Source organism: Eumetopias jubatus, unplaced genomic scaffold (genome assembly GCF_037043125.1).
Source record: "Eumetopias jubatus isolate StellerSeaLion01/CBP00866 unplaced genomic scaffold, mEumJub1_p1.0 scaffold_4, whole genome shotgun sequence".
Taxonomy (NCBI): domain Eukaryota; kingdom Metazoa; phylum Chordata; class Mammalia; order Carnivora; family Otariidae; genus Eumetopias; species Eumetopias jubatus.
This window is the reverse complement of record NW_028274810.1, coordinates 104,467,873-104,488,583: the sequence shown is the minus strand read 5'-3', so window position 1 is coordinate 104,488,583 and position 20,711 is coordinate 104,467,873.

The following is a 20,711-nucleotide window of genomic DNA, read 5'->3' as shown; positions in this document are numbered from 1 at the left end:
TGCCCCTTGCTCAAACACAAACTTTCCATAGAAATCTTCATGTGCTAAATGTTCCCCGATGCTGTAAATCCCGGTTCTGTGACATTGATTGAAAAACATGAAATCAATCACAACATTTATTAAGTATGTAAAATGTTGTACAACACCAGGCTTTCAGCTTACACACTGAGGACTGAGGAGTAAGCTGCATTAAATTAATAACTTCTGAGACCTTGGGACCCCAAAATAGCCAGCAGAGAGGCCCCGGGTGAAGAGCAAATGAGTCAATGTGATCTGTTATTTGTCGTTCACAATTTAAACAAACCTCTTGATAACATGAACATCTCAGTTAAGATGGGACGAGCCTCTCAATTACAGGTGGAGTTATTGGTTTGGGCCAGGCCTGACCACGGAATGCTTCTGCAGTGACAGATGACAGTTGGTTCTGGGAAAAGGAAGCTCTGTAAGTGCAGGTGCTGGCCCAGGGAGGGCAGGTCCGGAAGGCGATCCTCCGGCCGTGCGCCCACACGAGCCCAGGGCTGGAACGGCGGCCCCCCAGCGATGAAGCCCTCAAACGTCTGCCTTGGTGGAGGTGGGTGCTCAACACATTCTCGGGGGGGGGGAATCAAGCAGCTTAGACTGTTCTGGGCAAGCGTTTTGGAAAGTCTTACGTGCCTTTTTTAGTCTTATTTTTACAGAAGCAGGTTGTTATTGGCAACCATCGACAAGATGACTAAATGAATCAATGATGCAGGCGTTGTGCGGCCCGGTCTGAAACAAGGAGCCGGTGTGTTTCCATTTCTGTATTTGGCAGTCGCCCTCCATGCCCTTGGTGTGCGTGAATGCTGGGGACCGGCCCCCTGCCCCGCCAGCCGCTGGGATTGAGAGAGGAGGACCGCTCCCACGGACTGTTACCGTGAGGTCTCCAGCATCGAAATGTTAGCCAAATGCACCTTTTCTCATCCTCTCCCTCTCCAGTTAAGGACACCAAATGTCAACGGCTCTTACGTGACCTCAAGCTCAGCTTGGCAGCAGTATGTGCTCTGGGCAGAATGGCACGCAGAGGGCCCTCCAAGAGCTTAATGAGCAATCTTTCCTCGGCTTCCAGAGCTCTCTCTCAGCAGAGGGGAGAATAGGCCAGTGCTCACCCTGCAGGAAGAGGGCTGGTGCTCCAACTCCTGGGCTGTCTTTCTCCAGGAGGGGCTGTGGGACCCAAAGAGACTCTGTCCCCTCTGGTCCAGATGTGGCAGGGATGAGCATCATTCGTGCAGGACCCCTGGAGCAGCCCCTCTGGGTCCCCTGGGCCTTTGTCAGGCATCTGGTATCTTCACCAGGAGACAAGACTTTTCCAAAGCTGACTTGTCCTCCTGGGCAAGGGAACATGGCACAAAATGCCAGAATTTGAATTAGCAACTGGGGACGAACAGCTAGGTGTCTCCAAGTGAGGGAAGAAGCCCCTTCCTGCCTGCCTCCAATCACATGGTATGATAGTCTGATCTAGAGTTTCCTTGGTCTTCTTTGGGTCGTGAATGCCTTTGAGGAACTGGTGAAAGCCAAAGCCTGCCTCTGGAGTGCTGCCCGTGGGCAGACGTGTGAAAGTTCGCTGCTAAGTCTGCAGCACGTCCAGAGCACACCTTTGGACTGTTCCAGGACAGCATTGTGTGATGGAACTTTCTGTGCTGTCCAACATGGTAGGACAGCCACCTGCGGCTACAAGCACTGGGAATATGTGGCCATTGCAGCTGAGAATTTCACTTTCTAATCCTATTTAGTTCTAATTAATTTATATTTTTTTGTTCAGCCACAGGTGCCTAATGGCTACTGCACTGGAGAACAGTCCATTGGAGGACTCTGGGATTCAACTCAGGGAGATCTGGCAAGTCAAAAATTCCAGTGGACCCCTTTTGCTTGCATTTATTTGCACATTGACCTTGACTCCTTTCCACTTAAGGTCTGGGAGGAGGTGGGTTCAGCAAAGGTGTCTGGAGAGTGTCAGGGCTGGTGCAACCGTGTTTGTGTCCTGTGTGTCAGCTAGCCTTCAGGTGCACGGCCGTCATGTCTGGGCCCTCACAACCTGTTAATGGGTTTGTAGAACCAGCTCATGTACATTTTTCATGTGCATGACAAAAGTCAGACGTTCTAGGAAGCCTCAAGTTTTCCCTGATAACAGTGACACTTAATCAAATAGGGCAAGATCTTTTGAGAATGATGCTAATGTTTTTATTCTCCCAGGAGATACCTTTTTGGGGGGCTTCATGGAGGAAAGGAAGAGCTTCTCATGTGGGTTTGCTTAGGAAATATAAATATCTTTGAAGAAAAAAAAAAACAGTTAAAGGAAACACCTCCTGATCATGTCCTGCTCTAGCAGCTTGCTAACTAGACGCCACGAGATGGAAGGCACAGTGGATGGAACACAGGCACTCCTGGTGGGTCAGGCCTTGCTGGTACCTGCCAGACAGTGCATCTGGACCTAAGTAGACAGAGTGCTCAACGCCCCTACCTCAGCAGACATTTCAGGGCATTGTTTCTATGTCTCTGCTCTTGAGTCTGATGCAAAGAGACACCTGGCTGTGACCTTCCTTGGGGCCATTCCTGCTGCCTGAGCCCCACCAGCCCTTCCACTTCCTCCCCCATGCTGAATTCCAATACCTAGACCTTGGGTTCCGCCATGACCCAGCTGGACCCAAATTGACACCACCAGGGAGCCAGAGCCTTACGCTAGAGTCAGAATATGTCCACCTTTATCACGGACGAGTCTATCTAGGGAAAGAGCAAATACCACCCGATGGCCACCCTCCGAGCACGCCCCTGTGTTGCCAGCACCTGGCAGCCCCTTTTACTGCTCTGGGCTTATTCAGGTTCCTCTGTGCAAGTGACACCTTTATTCTGCCTTCTCTGTATGAAGAAAGGTGAGTTCCTGGCAGACATGGTGAGAAGAGGAGCCTTACATGGGAGAAGAGGTTTAGGAGGCATTAGTCAGAGGGGCTTAGAGGGACATGGGCCCAGTAGGAGCCCCTCCCTCGTGGTTGGGGGAAGGGTTGAGTAACTGACCTGTGAAAGTGCTCAGCCCAGCCATGCGTGGAGAAGACACTCATCGGACCTGGGCCGCCATGTTTATCCCTTCTTTCTTCTTCATTCCCCTCACCTTCTGAACCTGCAACTGGAGCAATCCTTTCACAACAGACACCTGCCCAACACTGGTAGTGAGCTTTCCTCCTGTGCTTATTAGTTTACTTCATCGTGGCAAGTTTCCTTGGGTCCTCTTGCCTCTTGTTGCAGGGGAAAAATGGAATCTCATTGGCTTCCTCTTTGGGAGAAGGGAGCCCTGCTTGAGGAGAAGGTAGACTAGAAGATGGTGGAAGCTGGTGTGACTTAAATTCAAAATTTAATCACCCAATTTTCTGTTATAATAAGCTAGATCTTCCTAGTTCAAGTGACTGACCATTGGCCATTTGTGTGTGGACTTTGTCACCTGTTGCTGATACTCTCCTGGGGCATCTAAGAGATGTGAGGTGATGGAGAGTGTACTGTTGACATTGGCAGGATGAGCTCTCTCTCCCTTTCCTTTCCCTTGAGGACTCTATAGCTTTGCCAGGGAGCCAAGATTTTAGTGTAAGAGACAAATATAAAGTAAGATGCCAACGGTATGGTAGGGGTAGAATCCCCTTTCCCAGCCCATGGTGGGCACCCTGTCCTTGAAGCATCCATGCATGGCTGTAGCATGGCATCAGGAATGACCCCCTCACAGGGAAGTTGCACCCAGCAATAGAGGTCAGCTCTGATCCCAGCACCAGGGCCCCATCCAATGGTTCTGGTTCTTGGGGGTGCTGTATACTTTCTAAGATTCTGGATCTTAGACTGACCTTTCTTTTGCTTTGGAGTTTTGTCCAGAGTTTGGTGTTTACATGGCGTGAATGGGATATGAAAATCCCCTGCAATTCTAGACTCTAATAAAGAGAAAAAGGAGGTTAAAAAAATCCTTCCTCAAAAAGGGGAGTATAACCCCCCACCCTTGAAGTATGATGGCACATAGTGATTTCCTTCCAAAGAGGATGGTGTGGAGACGGGAACAAAAGAGGAACTTTACAGTGGAGAAGGCTGATGAATACTCCTAAGCCAGGTGTCGAGGTTGACATCAACAGGGATAAGTCACGTTCGTCATAGGGACCCTTGATGTGATGAGAAGGGCACTTCGCCTCTGGAGTCTTCCTTCTAAAACCCATAACCCCAAACAAATCACGAGAAAAACATTAGACAAATCCCATAGAGGAACGCTCCAAAAATATGTGACCAGGACTCCTAAAAATTATCAAGATCATCAAAAACAAGGGAGGTCTGAGAAACTGTCACAGCCGAGAGGAGCCAAAGGAGACATGATGCCTAAAAGTCATGTGGTATCCTGGATGGGGTCCTGGGACAGAGAAAGGACGTTTGTCAAGGAAATTCAAATAAACTGTACACATTAATTAATAATAATGCATCAATGTGGGTTCATTAATTGTTACAAATGCACACTAAGGTAAGATATTAATAATTGGAGAAACCGGGTGTAGGGTATATGGGAGTTCTCTGAACCATTTTTGCACTTTTTCTGTAAATCTAAAACTGTTCTAAAATGACAAGTTTATTAAAAAAAAACATTTCCCTTCTTCTATCTAGAGTAGTCAGAATCACGGAGATGAAAGTAGAGGGTGACCACCAAGGGCTGGCGCAGGTGGGGAGTCAGTGCTTAATGGGGACAGAGGTTCAGTTTGGGAGGATGCAGACGTTCTGGAGTTGGATGGTGGGGATAGATGCACAACCGTGAACGTGCTTACACGAGCTGTATGCTTAAAAAGGACTAAGATGCCTTATTGTAGGTTATGTGCATTTTACCACAATTAGGAAAAAAATTTAAATTCCCTTCTTCATCTTCTTCCCACAGTGTGTGTTGTGGTGTGGCCTGGAAATCTGCTTACACCTGCTCTCCAGACTCTGGGCTCCTTGTGGATGGTCCAACTCAAGGACAAGACTCTGCACACACCACCTCCCACGACAACAGCCTGTGTCAACGAGATGTCTCTGCTCCACCTCTCTTGCGTTCTTGACATCCCCATGGGCTCAGCATGAGCAGGGCTGCTGTCTGGCCAGTTTCACGGACCCTCAGTGTCCTGAGGTGTGTCCCGTGGGTGGTCTGGAGCTTCCCTTTGAACACAGTCAGGGAAGACTGATCGGGGAAGCCTTCGTGAACATCTAAGATTCCTCCATGAGTGCTTGTTAACTGGAGGGACGTGTGATGGTTGATTAGTCCTGTGTGCTAGGCTTTGCCACCCTGGATGGGAGAACTCCCAGATGCCCTCACATCCTTGCCCTTCCCTGCTTTCTCCCGGTGACTTGCTTCCACCCGTTAGTGTCCCCCGGCTGCCTTTCCCTCCGGGTGACAGCTATCCACTATGCTCTGGCAGATTTCCCCTGTACATGATAAATAGTTGTCATTTTCTTTTCAAGAGTCCCACAGCCAATAAAAAGCAATAAAAAGCGAAATGACACACAAATTGTATCCCCAAAGAGCCATAAAGGTCTAAAATATTGCCGCATGTGATGATCAGATGAGATTCTTTGCTTTTAAACAAATAACCCTTGCTAACAAAGAAGACTATTCAAATGAGGAAGGGGCGGGGTCTTTGGGAAAGGTGGAGAGGGTGGCCTGGTCCGGGCTCACCCCAGGAGCTAGGGTCTCTGAATGCTGTTAGAATGATCCAGAAAGCTTCCTTCAGCATGTTGGCAGATGACTCGGTGACAGCTTTGAGCTGTAGCCAGTGGCAGTGTCACTGCTCTGGATCTCAGGTTAGTTGGGATGGTGTTTCTGCAGCTTTTGGAAGCCTAGAGAAGCACTCATCCCTGGTTTGTGAATCCCTGTGATTATTGGGAGTGGCCGGCCCCCAGAATCAATCACTGAATGTTAACAAGAACTGATGCCCAGACCCCAGGCCCAGAGATTCTGATTCCACTGGTTGTGGGGTGGGGGGTGGGGGGAATCCCAGCATCTGTGCTTTTGAAAACAGGCGCCTCCAATGTGCAGCCAGCGATGCAAGCCCCAGGAACTCCAGAGCCTGCACCCCACATAGAAGTGAAATTTAGTAATGTTCAAAATTTTCTGTTCTGTAAGATGCTGGCTTGCCGGCTACTCTCCATCCTGGGTGTCTCTGCTCAGCATTGTCCCTCAGCACAGGAGTACATGGCCTTTTCTCCTTAACCAGAGAGGAGGAGAAGGGTAGGAGAAAGCAGTGAATTCTGCCCAATGAGAACTACCTGTGCCAGTTTAATTTTTTCTACTTACCCTTACGTCCAGCACCTTCTCAACCCACCCTTACACCTGCCCTGTGTGCTATTATTATCCCCTGGGTATAGAGGGGAATCAGGTGGCAGCATGAGCCCAGGTCTCTCCCATACCTTGCAGACCATGCCTGGTTTGCAGCTGGGGTCCACAATCGAGCTGTGGATGGGTGCCGGAGGGAGGGGTGGGAACAGTCTGTGGAGCTGGGTGTTCACAGGGCAAGCCGTGGAGGAGGCTTCCAATGAGTGGCTGGCTTGGAGGGGTCTGAAAGACTGGCTGTGCATCTAGAGAAGGGCTGGGTGGTGGCACAGTGAGGTATAGGGTGTGGGGCTCCAGGGAACAGGAAGTGCACAGGGGTTGGGACATACTGAGTGGGGTTGCCAAGGTTCATTTCAAATGTGAGCAACAGTTTGCATTTGACTCTTCCCAAAATGCTTTTCTAGAATGATTCTGTGCGTTGATGTTGGAGGAGTCACCTCCAATCTTTTGGTGGGAAAGCCAGCAGCTGCTAGGACACAACGTCAGCCCCCAGATGATCCCCTGAAGCGCAGACACTATTGCTGCCTCTGGTGCGCAGTCCCCTCCCTGGAATCTCATTTCCCGTGCGCCATCCTCCCGAAAGTGGTGACCGTCACATTTGTGCCATCAGGGTGACCTTGTCCCGAGCCCATCACTCACTCCTGCGCTCGCATATGTGCCTGGCTGGGTCTCATCCATCAGGGCTGCGGTCTGGTCTGACAAGTCCAGCTTCCCAAGAGCTGCCGAATGAGCTCTTCCTTCTGCCCGGCTGGGCACACGAGGAGCAGGGCCGCAGGAGGGAACCCACTGGGCGTCACTGGGAGGAAAGGCCAATCCTAAACCAAAACCCAAAAGACAAGCACCAGAAGCTGCTCATAAGGGTCCAGGCATGTGGTCACCTGTGGAGTGAGCCCCACATCCGGATGATCCTTCCGTCCAGGCACATCCATATAACCTCTTAAGTCAGGAAGGGGACATGGGCCATTTTAAAATTCCAGCCAGGGTAGGAACAGAAAGGCATCCTGGCATTTTGGCCACTAGGGAGCCACTTTGCCAGCCCCCTCTGCCCCCCAAACCTGGGCGGGCGCTCTTGTTGAAGTGCCCGAAGAGGAGCCAGGAAAAACCGCGCAGGTGTCACTGCTGTGTCAGAAACTTGGTGATCTCTAGTATTTCTGCCTTAGTTGCAAACGCTGGAATTCTAGACATGTGTCAGGCCCCCGAGAGCATTCCAGCCCAGAGTGTCAGGGCAGATGTGAGGAGTGTGAGCACAGCATGAGGTGGGAACAGTGAGAACAGTTGCCAGCTCTCCGCGTGGCTGTGGGGCAGGGGGTGCGCACGCCAGGAGCAGGCATGCAGCTGCGGGGGTGGGCACGGGGCCGGTGCGGCCCGCAGAATGACAGACCAGCTGTGTCTCCCGCCCGCACTGCTCCTTTGTGATACGGGCTCGGCTACTCTCCCTTTCTTATGCTCATTCATTCATTCAACAACTGTGTGCATATCTCCGTAATGTTTCCTATTTGATTTAAATTACCAGGTACTGTTGTATCACTGGTGGGCGTGTGGGGAGATTAGAATGGAGGCTTTATAGAAGCGGGCAGAATGAGTGGAAGCCATCAGTCCACAAAGGGGCAGAAGTCGACCATGTATCGAGGGACTGTCGTGTGCCCTGCATTCTCACAGGTACGCGGCACCCGGTGTGGGGTGATAGCCTGTGCTCTGTGAGGGGGGTGTTATTTCTTCCCATTGGCGGGTGGGGGATGGGAAGATGTGAGAGGCTGAATTACAGGCCCGCTGTCAGGACTCGAACCCTGGGCTGTCTGACTCTGGTCCTCATGCTCTCATTGCCAAGAGGCTGCCTCTGTGTGCCCTGAAGCAAGCCGTGCTCCAGGATGTGGGCAGGGTCGAAAGAGCTCTCCTGGAGCTGGACACAGGGTTTGTGGGGCCTTCCTGACTCACACAGTAGGAGCCAGAGTCGAGAGGATGGGGCGGGTTTCACCGGCAGGAGAGCAAGTGGGAAGGGAATTGCTGGTGGATAGAGCAGGGCTGGGGGAAGTGTTGGCCATGGTCCTGAATAGCAAGTGGCCTGGAGTCCGCCCCCACGTGCAGGGAAGAACAGAGAGTAAGTCAGAAGGGCCAGCAGGGGTTCGGATGCCCTCTGGGGAGCCGGCAGTGGCTCAGCAGACAGCGGATTGTACCCCTGCACCCATGTTATGAATGTTTCTAGGAGGCAGGTGTGGCTCAGGGCTGCACGGTCAGAGACACCCTGCTGGAGCCTGCTGCCCTGTTCTCTGCTCACTCACACAGAGCTTCCCACGAGTCCAGAGTCTTTCCTGAGCCAGGGCTGTACACTGGTTATCTCCTTGCCCCATGTTCTTCCCTGACTCTTACACGGCCGGCCCCTTCCCACCTTTCAGGTCCCACCTAAGGACTTCCCTACCCACCCCAACCTAAGGTCCCGCCTTCCCGTTCTCCGCCACAGCAGGCTTTTTACTTCACCTGTGTTGGATCGGATGGGTGCCTCATTACTGTTTTAACTCCCGTCCCCTGATGCCTAGTGATGCTGAGATTCTGGGCTCGTGTTCATTAGCTGCCTGGGCACCCCCTCCTGCTGGGTCTTGTCTGCTGACAGCCTGGGATCATTTTGCTATTTGGTGACTTTTGCATGATTTGTAGGAGCTCCTCGTGTATGATGAAAACCATCAGTTTGACTTACAATCACCCGTATCACCTCCCAAAAGCCGTTCTTTTACTTGGGATGTCTTTTGCCTGTGGTCACCTGTTGCACAGAGGTTATAATTTGATAGAGTCGATGGGTGAACTTTTCCTTGAGTGACTTCTGCTCTGGTGCTGTTTAAGGCATGCTCTCCTGTGCTGCTCAATAAGGGAGTCTGTAATTCCTTCCACTTGCCTTCAAGTTTCCATGTTGGTTTCCAACTCCATCCGGAGTTCACTTCTGTACATGATGGGAACATCTACTTGTGTTTTTCCTTTCCTACAGGTAGACAGTTGTCCCCACACAATTGATAGAGTGTCCCCACTGACTTCTAATGCCTCCTCTCTCTGTTAAGGTGAAGACCTTCCGTGAGAAATGCAACGCCCCAAGAGAAGGGACTGAAGCAAAAGGAAGAGTACAAGTTGGAAGCCAGCCCTTCCCAGGCTGGTCTGGCGGTCTGGCTCCAAGAACACAACTCCTCCGTCCGTAAAGCATGCTCCTCACCCTCCTGGTCCTAGATGAGGGGTCTCCACCACCCATCCAGGTTTCCAAACGGCACGATGGAAGAAGAGTGGGAAAAGAGGGTGAAGGGCATGAGTCCTGTACTTTAAGCTGCTATCCGGAGTTTTGGTTTGATCCATTGGCCAGACTTCAGGAGTTGGAAATTCCAAGTAGCCATGTTCCCAGACAGAAACTGGGTCTTCTGTGATGGGGTAACCAGATAGTAGAGGGGGAACCTTTTCTATCTTATGCCAGAGTTGCATAGCCGCATACATATTTCTGGGCTTTTTATTCTGTTCTCTAGATCTCATTGCCTGTCCAAACATGAGAGCCTCTTAATTACCGCGGGTAAATCTTGATACCTGCTAAGGTTTTGTTAATTTCCTGCTGCATCGTCATAGTTATTCTCTGACTTTTATTCTTCCAAACAAATGTTGTAAGAATCCGTGTATCACGCACAACGAAACTCCCGATTGTGAATTTTATTGGGTTTCATTAAAATTATAGATTAATTTGAGAAAGTGCTGACTTCTTTAGGATATGCTCTTTCTACCTGTGGTCATAGCGACCTGCTTCATCTACTCAGGACTTCTGCCAGACCCTTCAGTAATATCGCACAAACGTCTTTTCCAGCTCACCTTTTCTTATATTTATTCCTATGTACCTTGCAGTTTCTGTGGCTTTGGTAATTTTTTTTTCTATTACATTTTCTGATGGGATTTTTCTAACACAGAGAACTATTTGGGTTTTTGCATATTGATGTTGAATCCAGAAAGTACCCTAAATCCCCTTATTAGTTCTATCTACTAGGTTGGCAGTAGAGTCTTGGAATTTCTCTGTAGACGGTCTCTTCCTCTGCAAACAATGGCAGTTTTGCTGTTTCCTTCCCAATCCTAGTACCTCGGTTCTCTTTTTCAAATGCAGTTATGACATAACCTCCTTTTTTTTTTTTTTAAATCATGTAGAGGATGTTTCTTCTGTTCTGGATTTACTAGGAGGTTTCTAGTTTGTTGTTGTTTTGTTTTGCTTTGTTTGTTTTTATACCTGCACTTGATGCCGAATTCTGCAGGGTGGGGTGGCGGTAGGAGGCACTGCCTGACCCCGGCCACCTGTTTCCCTGCTGAGTCAGAACCCCTCCCATCCCCACCCCCTCCGGTAACAGTCCTAGACTCTTACCTGAGCTGCGTCTTATTTCCCTGAATAAATCAGCCCACTTGGCTACAAGGTACCCTTTGTTACTACATTGTGAGATTTAATTTTCAAATATTTAATCTAAGATTTTTGCAACTATGTTCTTTGTGAGGCCAGCCTGTAATTTTCTTTTCTCATAATGCCCTTGCCCAGGTTTGATATTGAATTATACTGGTGTCAAAAAAATGAGTCATGTGTTTTATTTGCTTCATGTATTTGCTGGAACAATTTGTGTAATAAACACATTCTCTTGTCCTGGAAGTTTTTGTAAAACTCTCCCTTAAAAGCCACCAAATCCTGTGTGTGAGTGATTTTTACAATTTTTATATAGTACACTCTCCATCTCTCCTAAATGTTCAGATGTACTGACGAAAGATTGCTCACTATAGTCTTATAATTTTAACGCTTCTGTTTATCCATAGTTATTAACACTTTTCAAGTTCTTTTTTTTTTAAAGATTTATTTATTTATTTGAGACACACAGAGAGAGAGAGAGAGAGAGGCTGGGGGGAGGGGCAAAGGGAGAGAATCTTCTAGCAGACTCCCTGGTGAGCATGGAGCCTGACTCAGGACTCGATCTCATGACCCTGAGATCATGACCTGAACGGAAACCAAGAGTCGATGCTCAACTGACTGAGCCACCCAGGCACCCCAAACACTTTTTAAGATCTTAATTCTATTTATTTGTTTCTTCTGTTTTCTCTTTGACCTTCTGCTCAGTTGACTATTAAACAGTTTCTTTCAAAGAGACTGATTTTGGTTTTATAGATCATCTGTATTTTGTTTGTCTCCTGTGTTTTATCATTTCCTATCTATTCAATGCTATCTACAGCCTCCTTTTTTTAAAATTTTTTTATTGTTATGTTAATCACCATACATTACATCATTAGTTTTTCATGCAGTGTTCCATGATTCATTGTTTGTGCATAACACCCAGTGCTCCACGCAGAATGTGCCCTCCTCAATACCCATCACCAGGCTAACCCATCCCCCCACCCTCCTCCCCTCTAGAACCCTCAGTTTGTTTTTCAGAGTCCATCATCTCTCCTGGTTCGTCTCCCCCTCTGACTTACTCCCCTTCATTCTTCCTCTCCTGCTATCTTCTTCTTTTTCTTTTTTCTTAAAATATGTTGCGTTATTTGTTTCAGATCTGTGATTCAACAGTCTTACACAATTCACAGCGCTCACCATAGCACATACCCTCCCCAATGTCTATCACCCAACCACCCCATCCCGCCCACCCCCCGACCACTCCAGCAACACTCAGTTTGTTTCCTGAGATTAAGAATTCCTCATATCAGTGAGGTCATAGGATACATGTCTTTCTCTGATTGACTTATTTCACTCAGCATAACACCCTCCAGTTCCATCCACGTCGTTGCAAATGGCAAGATCTCATTCCTTTTGATTACAGCCTCCTTTTTTGATCCTCTTATTTTAGTGGGTGCTTGAATGATCAGGTCATTTATTTTATAACTTTAAAAAGTTTAGTAAAAACTATAAATTTACTTTTAAGGACTGCTGTAGCTCTGTCTCATGAGTTCTCATATAAAGCGGCATTTCTGTCAATGAGTTCTAAATATTTTGTTATTTCTATTGTGATTTGTTCTTTAAACTATGGGTTATGTTTTTTTATATACATATATCTTAGTACATATTTTTATACTTGTTCATTTTAACCATTTCTCTGTTATTTGGCATTTGGTCTATTTCTTTTAAATAGCATGTAACTGGATTTTTTATGATCCAGTGAGATGGTTTCCGATTTTTGTGGGTAATTATGATTGTGACATTTATTGTGAGTACTAATACATTTGTTTCTATTTCTCTCCTTACCTGAGTTTGGTTGTATCAATGAGGCTTTTCTTATATTCTTTTCTCCCTCTGGTTTGGAAGGTATTACATCTCTTTACATATATTTTAGCTAATTCCTTTAAGTTGTTAACTGTTTCTCTTCCAACAAAGTCGAAGTTATTTGGTGTTTTTTTCCTTCTCCAATTGCAACCCCCCTCAACCTTGCATTGTTGTCTGGAAGTTTAATTCAATATTCTTAGATTAAAAAATTCTAATTAGAGGTTAAACAGATTCACTGAAACATTTTTTTATCAGTTTCTTTGCTCAATGCGGTCTTCAACAGACCACCCTCCTTTAGTTCACTTTTCTTCTTGCTGAAGTATCTTCTTTAGTAGTTTTCTCTGTGAGGAGCTGGGTGGTAAATCTTGTTTCTCATTTCACACTGTGATAGTATCTGGGCTTCCTTTGCCTTCAGTCTGGAACAGCAGCTTCGGAGGGCACGTTGAATGCTATGCACCCTTCACCCTTGGAGGCTGTTTATTCTTCATCTTCTAGCATCTGTTGTTGCTAAGGAGACATTTGCTGTCAGTCTGATTACCATTCTTTTGTAATCACATGTGTTACCATTCTTTTGTAATCACATGTGAAACACGTGTGTTTTCTTAGCTTCCAATACTTTCTTTCCCCTTCATATTCCGTAACAGTTTCATTGCGGTTTACTTATGTTTACCCTGCCTAGCACTCAGTGTGGCTCATTAGCTGAAAGCTCGTACTTTTTCATCCCATTGTGAAAATTTCTAGCCGTGCATTCTCCAAATATCGTTTCTTTGCCACCTACCATTTTTTCCTTCATGCATCTTGCAATCTCAGTTTCTCTTCTACATCCCTTAGTGTGTCTTCCACTTCTCTTAATCTCTCTCTACTTTGTGCTGCATTCAGAATGAGCTTCACCATGCATATGCTTTCTATGACCATTTCCATATTGAAAGAATTCCAGTGTCTATATTTTTCACTCCTAGAATCTTTAGTTGAGATTTTTAAAAAAATGGTCTGTTATTAATTCATATCTGATTCCTACTATTTTGTTACCTTCTTGTATATTATTCCTTTCTTAATCTCTTTGAGGCTCTTAAAGGTACTCTAGAGTCATGTTTTGGGGTTTTTCTAATGTTTGCCTTTCACCAGTGGTGAATGCCTTAACTGATTTTGCAGTGTTCTGGCTGTCACAGTTGGTGTGACATCAAATGCTCTGGAGAACCGTGTGCTGAAAGTATGGGAGTCTCACTCTCTTCCACCTAACACTGTTTCGTGGTTTTGCAGTTGTTTTTCTTCCGCTCTGGAGAGTCCTGGTCCAGACCAGTGCTGCATTAGAGAATCCCAGCTCCCAGCCCAGGGTGATGCTGGGGAGGGCACAGATACGGCCATGGGTCAATGGCACATCAGCCATGTGGCCGCTCTGCTCCCCAGCTCTCCCTAGCATCCTTCCATTTGTTCCTGGTTTCATCTGTAAACCTATCTGGAGTCTCCCACCACATGGGGTTGCCTGAGTCCCTACTGGCCTCAGGAGTCAGACCCCTCCCACTTCTGATAGACTTTTGGCCCCAGAGCCAGACATGCCCCCAGCTTTGATTCCTTTCCTTCACCATTTCTGTTTCAGGTCCACAGAGAGCTTTATTTTCTATTCGAGCATTGATAAATACTTAAAACATATGCTTAATTAGCTTTTGCTGTGTTGGAGCAAGGAGAACAGTTGAAGTTTGAACTGAGATGCAAAGTTGCCTGGAAGTCCAGCCCTACATCCCCCACAGACCCAGTTCAGTGGAGGAGCTCATTCAGTGAATGACGGTCTGTTTCTCCAATCTCAGGTATTTTAGGGGCTATGAGTCTCCTCCTTTGAGGGTACAGAAAGGGAGCCTTCCAGTGGTGGAAGGCACCAGGGTGCAGTCCGTTTCTTCACCAAAGGCCACCAGGGGCACATAGTCAGGCTCCGAATCTGGGAGGTTTAGAGAGGAGGCTGCAGGAGAAGGAGAGCCGCTTAATGCAAACTGGGTCCCCAGCACAGCCGGTGTGTGAGGCATATGCTGCAGAGGGAGATAATGAGTCTGTCCTTGGATGGGCTGGTGGTGCTGTCTTTCCTAATGGGATGTTAAATGAAGTTATGTCAGACACAGGCTTACTTATTTGGGAAAAGACAATCAACACATTCTCATCTCCAATTCCACTTAGTAGCTGCTGCCTGACATGACAAGCAATTGAAAAAGTTGGAGCTGATGTTAGTGGTGATGGTCTTATCAAGACTTGGCTTCATCCAAGTGTATCCCTTTGTGCACGTGTGCATGTGTGTGCACACACATACATGTGTGCATGTGCAGAACAAGGTGAGAGAGAGAGAGAGAGAGAGAGAGAGAGAGAGAGAAAGCATTTCCTAGGCTGATCCACATCAGAATGCATTGTATTTGGCATTTCTGGCTCCTGCCCTGAGTCTGTCTGCATCTCCTTCACGAGGTCCTGGAACTCAGTAAGGTCAGCGACCCTGCATTTGGAATTGTACTGACTTTTCACAGCTAACAGCCAGCATGTTGCCAAGAAGAGATTTGATTGTTGAAGGTATCACATCTTGCAGGGAAAAAGAGATGAAATCTTGAAAACCCAAGATATTGCAAGTAATTATTAAAGCAAGTAGTTTATAGATCAATTGCCCCATCCACTCAAGTGCAAATAGCCTGGGACCTCAACCACATGGAAATCTCTGAAAATATTTGTGTTAAAGCCCCTTGGTAAATACTCCCTGCGGTGCTTTTGGTGCACAAGGCAATAAAAGATGTTTTGTTTCAGTGCACTCTTCCCATGATTTAAAAAGGAAATGGGAGATGTGTACAGCAACCCTGCCATCATGCATCCTCCAAAGCTGCTCAGCCACAACGGAACATCTCTTCTGTGCGCTTAAGGGGGATCACAAGGACCATAACATACAACACAATTTGTGTTGAAGCAGTAAGTGGTAAACTTTTCTCCTTCTACAAATTCAGTTGGTTAATCTCATTTTTAATGTAGCATAAACCCTGCCCCATAAAAACGGCATGAAAAATGGAATGATGTGAGACCACACAGAGGTGATGGTGCTGACTGAGAAGGAAACGTGGATGCCGCCATCAGCCAAAGCTGGACCAAACAGCCGCGGCAGCCGGCGGTCATCAATATGTGCATGCCTTTAAAAATTTTCATTCCTATTTGTGTATGGTCTCTACTGGATTGAAAAGACCTCTCATTTAGTATGAGTCTCATAATTCACACTTTTGTTCATTCTGCAGGTAACTGTGAGTGTGGACGACGTGTTTGGAACTTTGTTGGAACTAGGGATGCAGTAGAGGTCATGGGGGAAAAACCACCTGCCCTCAGTGAAGGTGCATCCTGGTGGGGGTGTGGCGACATTCAAGAAACACCTCAAGAAAGGAGACCGTGGAGATAACCACTGGGAAAGAAATACACACGGGCGACGAGGTGGGGTCCCCGAGCAGGTCACCTGCTGTCTTGTCTCCTGGTACCAACGGTTCTTTTCATTTGTGATGCTCATGACACTTTTGTGATTCCTTGTGCTCTATGCAAACAGAAATCTTTTCCATCTTCTTCACTTGGTCATTCTTGGACTCAACACCAAGCCTGTCCTGCGGCAGTTAATGTGTTTGAATCGATCGATCAATCAATCAATCAATCAATATATCAGTGAAACCTTCGCTGACTGACCTCAGATAACGTGGGAGTTCTGTTAATCCCCCTGTTTCTCTTCCTTCCTACCCTGTCGCTGTGTGCAGTGTGTGTTACAATCACACACTGGCCGATAAATCGTTAATTGTCTCTACTCATTTCATGGGTCACTGGGAAACTTTTTCCCCAATGAAATTATTTCTCAAGGGCAGATGTTTGTCTTCACTTTCTTTATTACTCCTCACAATCAGTGCCTCTGGACGCCTAATGTCTGGGTCGAGTCCCGTGCTGGATCCACACCTGTCACCGTGTTAGAATCTGTGCTCTTCTGTCCCCCGTTAACGACGGTGTGGCTCTGTCCCTGGAAGGGACAGGAAAAGTGCGTAATTGGAAATTCCCCATCTCAGACGTTACTCAGGTTAGGTGAGGGCAAGTCAGTTCAACTTTCATTTCTTGGGGTTTTGTACCCTGCTGTCCTTTATGAATATTCTTTCAGAAAATGTGAAAAAGGAAAGAAGCTTCCGGGCCACAGAGAAAACAGGGAGGTGAAGCAAGATTCTCAAAGGCTTTTCTCCGGAAGTCGACTGGTTGTTCTCATCAGTCACAGGAGAAGCCGACAACAGAGCCCATGGACTGTTAAGAATCTGTTCTGTCCTCAATTTCTTTTCTTCCTGGCTCTTCCTCCCTGTCTCCTTCCCTCGCTCTCCCCTTAGGGATGGTCAGCGGTGAGTGGAATGAACCAGGAAAATTATGTTCAGGGTGGATCCACAAACACACCTGTTGCCGTGTGATGCTGGGAATTCAGGACAAACAGGGCCTCAAGGAGTGTGTCCTGCACACGGGGGCGAAAGTATCTGGAGGGAGTCCTGGGCAGTCACCCAGAAATGGCAGCCTGGGGCCAGAGTGTCGGGTGCCTTTGCGTTCTAGGGCACAGACCTCCCTTTGCTGGTATCGTCCCTTCCTCCAGCTGCCCCACCTGGATCTTTAACTCCTGGACACCGCGGGTCTTACCTTCAACCTTTTTAGTCCGTATCACATGACTGAAGATTGGCTGCTTTATCCCTTATTTGTTCAGAGTGAGACACTGTTACGGAACAGGATGTGCTTGCAATGTGGACCAGGAAGACATGGCCCCTGTGTTTACTGGCCATTAGATCTTGACTGAGTTAATCCATGTCTCTGAGCTTGCGTTTCTCCTTCTGCAGGATGGAACCAGTAATAACCCCCTGCAGGGTGGGGATGAACGCCCAGTGGGAGAAGGTTTTACAAAACCACTTTGCAGATTTGAAAGTGCTCTCTGCATGTCAGCCAGATAGGATTACTGTGTTTGGTTGCTATCACCAAGGAGTCTAAAATTTAATTATAGAGGTGCAGGTCCAGTGTGCCTCCTTCTTATGCCAGTGACTGTGCAGCACAGAACAGGTGGTCATTTCTTGATAGATGGGTATAGGATATGAATCTATTCCACAAACATTTATTAATCAAACACCTACTATATATTCCCTCTGCTTGGTCCTGTGGACAGCGAAAAAATGAACAAAGCACCATCTCAATAGAGTCTCCTTTTTTCTTCTAAAAAGTTCTATTTTTCTGATGATATTTGTAGAGCACCCGCCTATGTTTTAATCCTGGTAACTCTGAATGTGACCTTTCAGGGAAAGGAGAATGAAGGTTGCAGCTGAGCGGGCCTTGAGATGGGGAGGTCATCCTAGATGGTCTAAGGGGGCCTGATATCATTGCAAGGGTCCTTGGAAGTGGACGAGGGAATCAGAAGGACGTTGGACAGTGTGAGACAGACTTGCTTCACTGTTGCTGTCCTTGAAGATGGAGGGAGGTGCCGTGAGCCAAGGCAAGGAAATGGATTTTCCCCTGGAGCTTCCAGAAAGGAGCCCAGCCCTGCCCGCACCTTGACTTCAGTCCAGTGAGACTTCTAACCACCAGAACTGTCAGGGAATAAATCTGTGTTGCTTCGCACCACTGTTTTGTGGAAATTTATCTCAACGATAGAAAACTAACATATTATTACCCCCTTCTCCTTAAACGTTAACCTCATTCAACAAATATTTACTGTGTTCTTTTTTAGAAATCTTTTTTTTAAAGGTGTTATTTATTTATTTGACAGTGAGCGAGAGAGCACAAGCAGGGGGAGCGGCAGGCAGAGGGAGAGGGAGAGGCAGTCTTCCCCGCGGAGCAGGGAGCTCGACGCAAAACTCGATCCCAGGACCCTGGGATCATGACCTGAGCTGAAGGCAGACACTCAACGACTGAGCCACCCAGGCGCCCCTATATACTGTGTTCTTCTTACGTGCCAGCCTCTGAATAGGTGCCTGATCTGGGATGGTGGGGAGAGCTGGACGTGCTCGGTCCCTGCCCTCACGGAGCTTAGTGTGATCGGGGAGAGGATGCCAATGAAGCATGTTTGGAACGACAGCTGCAGTGCGGGCCCAGCAGGGCAGGTATGTAGCACCTCCTGTGACCGCAGCAATCTAGCAATCTGTCAGGAAATCACCCTGAGGCTGCCCTGTTGCCCCCCTCCCACCAGATGTGTCCTCCTCCAAGGAGCAAAGAAAGGCCAGGCCAGAGCTGGGGGTGTAGGCCGCCGAGCCGCAAGGTGCTGGGCAGCTGAGCTAGGGAGCTGCTCCTTCAGAGCAAAGCCCTTGACCAACCAGCCTTGCCATTCCACTCCAGGTGGCTCCCGGGCGGGCCAGGTCAGGGGGATGTCTCCTCCTGTCTTTCTTCTGCACCGTCAATCAGTGGAAAAGACATCAGAGACATTTACAGAGCACAGCTAATCAGTTAAGCATTCAATTAATTAGGCAATCATTTCTTTGCACTTGATTTTCATTACAGTGAGTTTATTTTAGTTTCTTGTGTAGGAAAAACAGGTGCTCACATTTAGCTCCATCAGCTTCCTGTTGCTGTTTGATTCACATATTATTTTTAAAATAGGTTTATTTTGGGGACAAATGTGACCTGAAAAAACCCACTCATATTTACTCACCCATGTTGCTATTTTTGTGCTGCTGGTGGTGGTGGTTTCTCCCCCAACACTGGGACGGTTTAGGAACGTAAATGAAACTCCATGACATCACACCCCACTGGTCCCTCTTGCACAGGAAAGAAACCCAAATGTAAACACTAGGGATCTACAATAGGCGAGGCCCCCACGTAGACTGAGGCTTACGTCTTTTCCTAAAAGGCGGTTCTTGGTCCAGGTCTGGATAGCTTCCAGGCTCCTCCAGCCGTGTTCAGGCCCTGGGACGTCAGGCCAGTGATGCACCCGAGTGCACACCCAGAGTGATGGCCCACTTGCTCACGTCTCACAATGCTGCTGTCAGCGTCAAAGGCCCCAGCCCGGGGCCCTGCAGGTGCCCGCCTGGCACGCCAGCCAGTCCGCGGTTAGGCGTCCATAGTCAGAGTACAAATGTGAGCAGGTGGAATGAGTGATATGCATGTTCATTACTCTCTCCCAGTCCCTGCTTCTAGAGGGAGGCCATACACACTTTGCTTTCTGCCTTCAGAGAAAGGTCAGTGTGCTGCGGTTCTTCTGTGGTTTTGAAATGAGACGCAAGGATCCTTAAACTGCTCCCTCCCTACTCCCCCCCTCCCGGCTACGTTTCCTTTGCCTGTGTGATATAAAGGGTTAATATAAAAATAGAAGTTCTCAAGGCATTATAGAGTTCCTCTGAGTTCCCATGGAAACCAAGCAGTGCAAATATGTGAAGGATTTTTTTTTTTTTTTTAAGTTGGCCAAAAATTTCATCCTCCAAAGATTTGGGGTCATTCTGCCTTATGGCCTGGGAAAACTTCTTTTATTTTTAAGATTTTCAAGAAATTAGTAAAATCTCTTCACCTGTCCCCACCCCCCCCACAGGTACCCAAGCCACAGACTTTTTTTTTTTTAAAGACCATTTCTGTCCCCACCAGAAGTGGTCTTTTTGTGCTATTTCCAATAGCACCCCTGGAGGGTTTAAAAAAAATCTTTTTGAAACAAAGTTTCTTCTCTCCAGTCTAGCAAGGGAATAAAGATTCTTTCTTTCTTTCTGTTTAAAGCAATTTGGAACAAGTCTGGTCACTGACCCCAAGCGGATGGTGACAAAATCCCTTGGGGACATCCAGAACAAACATTTTGGGAGAGCAGAGCCCTGGGTCAGGGCTGCCTTTTGCTTCTCCTTCCCCTAGTCAGATAGACTGCACTTGGTCAACGGGAACCTCTTCTGGACATCGCTGCTGAGGCTGGAGAGTAGAAAAGACATAAAATGAGGGCTTTTGACCCCACTGCTTGATTTCATTAGAGGGTGATACACAGTCTGGCCTGGGCAGGCTGCAGAAGAGCCCCAGCAGCTCCCATCTGCCGCGAAGCTGGTGCGAGCACGAGTCCCAGAGCATCATTTCTCCTGCTGGGTCCCCCTGCCCAGGCCAGGGACGAGTGCCCAGGCTGTGTTATGGCTCCAGGGGTCTCTCTGCCGCCCCCTCCCCAGGAGAACTGCCCTC